Raw genomic sequence first — 6912 nt, 5'->3', positions numbered from 1 at the left:
CGGTAACAGCATTTTAAGTTGACCTCTCTGTTTTCCAAAAAGTAAGATTGCTTGTCAGATTTCTTCACTAAGGGTGAGGAAGAGTTTCATAATTTGCTTCTTCCTTCACATTTAAAGGGATGATAACGTAAGATCCTGGTGCATTCCTCATTCAAACCAAGAGCTTAAGAGTCTGTCTCATTTAAATTCACATCGTTCAGGGCTGTGAGAGAGGTTAAACTAAGAGTCACAGCTGCCAAGAGGAAAAAGCAGATGCTTTGGAGGTTGGGAATCCGAGAGAGCTTTACATAGAAGATGACATTTAGTTGCTGGGAAGGGTAACTAAAATTTCTGTAAGGAAAAGGGGTGGAAACACTGCTTGTAAAAGAAGCATCATCGAAAAAGTCTTAGGACATGAAAACATAAACTACAACATGTTTTCAATAGATAGCCTATTTCAATGTGGTAAGGGGTAGAAATTTGTTGCTAAATGAAGCTGGGAAATTTGGTTAAAGTATCAATGTTATCTTAAATATTTTGGAACTTTTCCGTATAAGCAAGGGTGGGTCATCAGGTGTTTATGAGTAGGGGAATCACGTGATCAACTCTGTTACTTAGAAATGTAACACCGCAGGATAAGCACTATAGTGAACAGGAGAAGACCTGGCTACAGGGGGACCAATTGGGAAACTACCTGAATAGCCCCACTTTTTGGAAAAATGACAAGGGCAGTGGTGACAGAAGGGAAAGAATAAGCATTCAAATGGCATTTTATAAATATAACCCCCCAAAACAGAGATGGAAGAATATTACTAAAAGGGTTTGTACCATCTCAGAAATCTGTCTTGGAAGAAGTACAGCTAGAGTGCTCATTAGAGGCAAAGATGGCAAGACTTCATCTTATATACTTTGTTTTTGTTTTGTTTTGTTTTGATGGGATTTTCTTTTTTCTTTTCTTTTTAAAAATCATTTTATTGGGGGTTCGTGCAACTCTGATCAGAATCCGTATATCCATCGTGTCAAGCACATTTGTACTTTTGTTGCCCTCATCATTCTCAAAACATTTGCTTTCTATTTGAGCCCTTGGTATCAGCTCCTCATTTTTCCCCTCCTTCCCCCAGCCTCCCTCCCTCATGAACCCTTGATAATTTATAAATCATTATTTTGTCACGTCTTACACTGTCCGATGTCTCCCTTCACCTGCTAGGACAGAGTACAATTGCCTCGTAGGGCTTCCTAGGCGTCCGTCTTTACAAAAGCTGATGGCCACATCTTTCTCCCAAGGAGCCGTTGTTAAGTTCAAATTGCTGACTTTTTAGATAGCAGTCGAATTAAGCCTGCTTGGCACTATCATAAGGTTAGTTGCCTAATGTAGTTGTGAGATAATAGATATCTATGAAAAACTGGGAATTTGCCAGTTTATTTGATTAGGGGTGGAGGGCTAATAAGAAACATTTAACTTCTGCTTTAAAAAGTAACTGGTATTTCTTTTGTGCCAAGAACTTATAAAGTCTTTAGGTAACCGTTGCTTTTCGTTTTCTCATCCTACAACGTAGGAGTTATTCTCCCTACTTTAGAAGTTTAAAAATGTAGAGAAGATAGCTTTTCCGCGCTACCCAGAGCTGGGTCCAGACAGTGTTGTCCTTGTTCCCATTGTAACTTCAAAAGGGAAACTTTAACAATGTCTGGAGTCCTTGACATCCTGCAGATGAAGGAGGAGGATGTCCTCAAATTCCTTGCTGCAGGAACACATTTAGGTGGCACCAACCTTGACTTCCACGAAAGGAAAAGTGGTGGCATCTCCATCATTAACCCGAAGAGGACCTGGGAGACGCTTCTGCTGGCTGCTCGCGCCATTGTTGCCAATGAAAATACTGCTGACGTCAGCGTCGTGTCTTCCAGGAATACCGGCCAGCGCGCTGTGCTGAAGTTGGCGGCCGCCCCTGGAGCTTCTCCAATTGCCGGGGCGCATCACTCCAGGAACTGTTCTCTAACCAGATCCAGGAGGCCTTCCGGGAGCCACGGCTTCTAGTGGTGACTGACCCCAGGGCTGACCACCAGGCCCTCACGGAGGCCTCTTACGTCACCTTGCCCACCATTGCTCTGTGTCACCCAGATTCTCCTCTGTGCTGCGTGGACATTGCCATCCCAGGGAGCGCACTCAGTGGACCTGATGTGGTGGATGCTGCCCGGGAAGTTCTGCGCATGCGGGGCACCATCTCCTGGGAACACCCGTGGGAGGTCCTGCCTGACCTCTACTTCTACAGAGACCCAGAGGAGATTGAAAAGAGGAGCAGGCTGTGAGACCTAGGAAGAGTGTCAGGGTGAATGGACTGCTCCTGCTCCCGAGTCTCCTGCGGCTCAGCGTGAGTGGGCCGACGGGTCTCAAGGCCTGCAGGTGCCTCAGTGCCGACCCAGCAGTTCCCCGCTGAAGACTGGTCCACAGCCCCACCGCTCAGGCCACTGAGTGGGTAGGACCAACCACTGAGTGGTCTTAAGCTGTTCTTCCATGGAAATAAGGTTGATGGAAAACAAAGACACATTTCTATTTTTAAAATGTAGAGATCAAAGAGTTTAACTTGGTCAACATCTCACATATATTTAGTGATGAGTGTGGAACTCAAAATTCAGAAAGTCTAACTCGAGTCTCCTTTAGTAACAGTTTACATGCTACATAAAAAGCTTAACTTTTCTCTACAAAATTTAGTTTTTCCCTCCTGTTTAGTGTTTCTTTATCAGAAAGTCATATTCTTTAATAGCTTCTGAAAAATGTAGTCTATGGCAGTAGCTTAACGTATCATACATGATACTATTTAATTGCAAGAGAGGAATGACTATTTAAGAAGGCATGAATAATCTGGCAAAAAATGGTAGCCTATTTTTTAATGTAGTATATTAATTAGAAGAGAGGTTTTACTTAAGACATATTAGAGTAATATAAAAAAATAGTCCTCAACGCTTGTTCTTTCCCATGCTAATAGACACACTAGGTGATACTCACTTTCAGGTTGTATTGCACAACAACCATCTGGTCACGTCTTCCGTTCTCAGTGAGTCTCAGAGCTGGCCAATCCATCTTTTCCCGGTTTTCCCTTCCTCAGTTGAAAGTCCTTTCCCACTCTTTTCTCACATCTCACAGTTGGAAGTCCAAACCATTTATACTTTTCAGAAGGCATAACTTCCATTCTCCTGATCTCTTCAGACAGTAGTAGGTCTTATGCCATTGATGAGATGGAAGCCACCAGGCTTTAACTCGATGAATTCCCATCTTCTCTACCAATTTATCCATGTGTTCTCATTCTTTCAATCTTTCTTCAGAAGATACAGGTTTTTTTCTCCTCCTTGTCCAAATCAAAGTCTTAAAATTTAGGTAAAAGGATAAGTCACACCACCTCTGCTAGTTTCCCTAGAATATGAGAGATACAAAAGTCCCTGTGTGGGGCAAATTGTTTGTGCTGGACTACTAACCTAAAAGTTGGAAGTTCAAATCCATCTAGTTGTGTTACTGGGAACAAAGGGCCGGAATTGCCTGTCACTGTTTGAGCCGGAGACCAGGATGATTCAAGAAACCCGAAGTTTATTCTGAAGTATGAGACAGAAGGAAACAGTGTGGTTTTGGTTTGCTATCTCTAAACTGCTTCAAAACTCCAATGAAAATCAAGCAAATTATACACCCTAATGTGGGAAAGTGATACTGAGGGAAATATGATGAGGACTGTATCCCTAACTTATTATGGAGGCAATCTGGAAAGCTGGCATTCCACTGTAGAAAAGCCTCCACTTTGGAAAGTTAAAGGTAAAGTCCAAGTATGTTATCCTGCTTAAAATATCATTCCCACAGATTCTCCCTTAACAGCTATGCTGCCTTAAAGTGAGCACATGGTTGATTGTATCTCCCTATGGAAGCTGACATGATCCTTTTGCTCTCTTCCCACAGTGACACCCAGCCCCCTTTGGACCTCCCCCCACTGCAGGTATTAGGTTTCCTCACCTGTGAGCTCAGGGACCTTAATGTAGACACCACCCACCTAGGGACGCAGGTAGCTGCTGAATATGCATGTTTTGTGGCTACCTATAAATGTCCCAATATAGTAAAGGTTCTGTCTCACTTCTCCCAGTTCCACCTGGTCCATCAAGGGTGTTGAGGTGAGCGTGTTACAATAAAATGTGTCGGACTCCTTTGGTTTACTCTCTCTCCTATCTTGCTTATCCTCTATGACTTTACTGTTATCGCTATATATGTTCGCTGTACATTTGCGCTTTTTGGCCCTTTGGTTGTTGGAGGCTGGTTTCCTCTGACACCGTAAGTGACAAACTAAAGCTTTAACAATGCTCACAGGAATCAACTGAGACCCCGCACAATGTGGCTTAAAGCAGTTTCACAGTGATAATTTGATACAATTAATACCTACATTTCTCCAGGGGTTACCAGACCTCCATCTCCTGAGGTCTCATGCCTCATTGTTTAAATACTTTGTGCTACTACTTACTGGCTACTTAATGGTCTCACTTATTGACTTCCTGAATTGGAACATCCTTACTGATTAAGCTTAATAGAAATTTTTACTGTAAGGGAGGGGGCTATTACATTTGGATTTTAAGTAAAATAAATCTTAAATTTTATTATATTTCTAGTATTTTGATTAACAGCAGGCTACCTCTTTCACCCCCTTATCAGTTGCACTGTAGAAGATATATCTGGTGATCTGTTTCCATGACAATTACTATTCCCTCCAAACTCTCTGGAACAGTTCAACTGTAAAACACAGAAGGTTGTGGGGAGTCTGGATCAACTTGAAAGCAATAGGTTTGGTTTCATTTTATTGCAGGGTGGGCACAAGGAGGGTCCATATTACCCAGTCACCATTGTCAGATTACAGTTATTTTCACATGCATGGAAAAGGAATGTGATCCAGATTTTTTCCTCTAATAACCACTGTTCCTCTTTCCTTTCTTCTCACAGCATACATGCAGGCTGAGTGAAACAGGTTTTTGTTTTGTTTTCCCAGACAGACACAAAGTGGTAAAATAAGGTTTTGTTTGAACAAAGATTGTATATACATAGCTTGCATTTCTAGAGACTAAATCTTGAGGAGACAGGCCAGGTATGCAGGTATGCTATATGTAGGGATGCATAATGACTTGGGGAAAGGAAACCTGGGGAAGATTTGCAGCACTCAGGTAAGAACTGGGTCCTTGAAACAATCAGATCTAAAATCAATGGCAAGGAGGGTATAGAATGCCTGGTGGGGTTGATCAAGTGCAGTGTAGCTGAGAAAAAGCACTGAGAGCTGAATGAAGGTTGAATATGATAGTGAGACCAGAGGAAAATAAAAAGAAATAGAGGAAGGGACTAGGAGGCCAAAGATACTTATAGAGGTATAAATATAGGCGTGCACATGTGTACCATATATACTCGAGTATAAGCTGACCTGAAAATCAGCTGAGGCACCTAATTTTACTACAAAAATTGCATTAAAAATGTGCTAAAAAACTCGGCTCATACATGAATATATATGGTAGGTATACCTACCCTATAACAATAGGGATATAGGTCTGTATACATATATCAAATGTTAAGTATATTAAGGTAAAAGGCAGGCGCTGGGTCTCTACTCAAGTCCTCCCTCAATGCAAGAACACTTTGTTCTAATAACCTGGCATTCTGTGATGCTCACCCTCCTACCAGGATCACTGAAGACAAAATGGGTGCATAAGCAAATGTGGTGAAGATAGCTGATGGTGCCCAGCTATCAAAAGATATAGCATCTGGGATCTAAAAGGCTTGAAATTAAACAAGCTGCCATTTGGCTGATGTGTTAGCCTGGGTATACTAGAGAAATAAATTCATAGACACACATGTAAGAGAGAGCTTTATATAAAGAGTATTTGTACATTTAGAAAGCATCCGAACCCAGTTCAGTCAAAGCCCATAATTCTGATATTAGCCTATATGTCTGATACCAATCTCTAAAGTCCTCCTCAGACTCATGAAACACATGCAATGATGCTGAATGCAGGATGATCACAGGCCAGTAGGTAGAAAGTTTGGATCCAGTGGTGTTGTAAGCATCTCAGCGCTGGCAGGGGTTTCTACATGGCTTCTCCAGCTTCAGAGGTCTGGTTGCATCAGGGTAGGTCCATGTGACTTCTCCAGCTCCAGGCACTAGCATAGTTTCATGTGTCTTGTCAGTGCAATGTCTCCCAGGAAGTGATCAGAGAGAGAGTTTGTCTCCTGCCTCCAAGGAGGAAAAATCAGATTTCCCAGAAATCTCAGGAGAAAGCCATGCCCAAACAGAGAGGCCTTATTGGCTATGATTTGATTGACAGACTAGACTCCACCCCTTCAGTTTTAATCCTATCAAGTCCCAAATTGACACCAGATTAAGTAACTACCACAGCTGGGAAGCAAAAAAGCCCACATGGAAGAAGCACACCATCCTGTGTGATCACAAGGTGTAAACGGATCAGTATCAGGCATCAGAAGACCCAAAACAAAAAATCATACTGATGCGGACCATGGTGGTCAGAGTGGAGACCCAAAGCCCATCTATAGACAATTGGACATCCCCTCACAGAAGGGTCACAAGGAAGAGACAAACCAGCCAGGGTGCAGTACAGTACCAATGAAACACACAACATATCTCTAGTTCTTTAATGTTTCCTCCCCTGGCACCCTACCCTCCCATCCCACTATCATAACCTCAGTTCTACCTTACAAACCTGGCTAGACCGGAGCATGTACACTGGTACAGATAAGAGCTCTTCACACAACAGAGCAATGAAGTCCCCCGGGGAATACAAAAAATAGACGGTGGAGCTAGGGCTTGGTGCCCCAACAGACTCAACTGGAAAACATGCCTAAAGGCAAACAAAGAGTCCTTGAACTAACTACAAGCTTTTTTTTCTTGTTGTGTTTTATTTTGTTTGTTT

The 6912-nt window shown here is 42.4% G+C and overlaps 1 pseudogene; it reads left to right on the top strand.

Annotated features, from left to right (window-relative positions):
• The first annotated feature begins 1660 nt into the window (after positions 1-1660).
• LOC101641184 lies at positions 1661-2477 on the top strand (annotated as a pseudogene).
• Positions 2478-6912: the final 4435 nt, after the last annotated feature.

The sequence above is a fragment of the Echinops telfairi genome, unplaced genomic scaffold (genome assembly GCF_000313985.2).
Source record: "Echinops telfairi isolate 266 unplaced genomic scaffold, ASM31398v2 ScPeMD7_70;HRSCAF=299, whole genome shotgun sequence".
NCBI classification, from domain to species: domain Eukaryota; kingdom Metazoa; phylum Chordata; class Mammalia; order Afrosoricida; family Tenrecidae; genus Echinops; species Echinops telfairi.
This window is presented reverse-complemented; position numbering and strand designations above follow the sequence as displayed.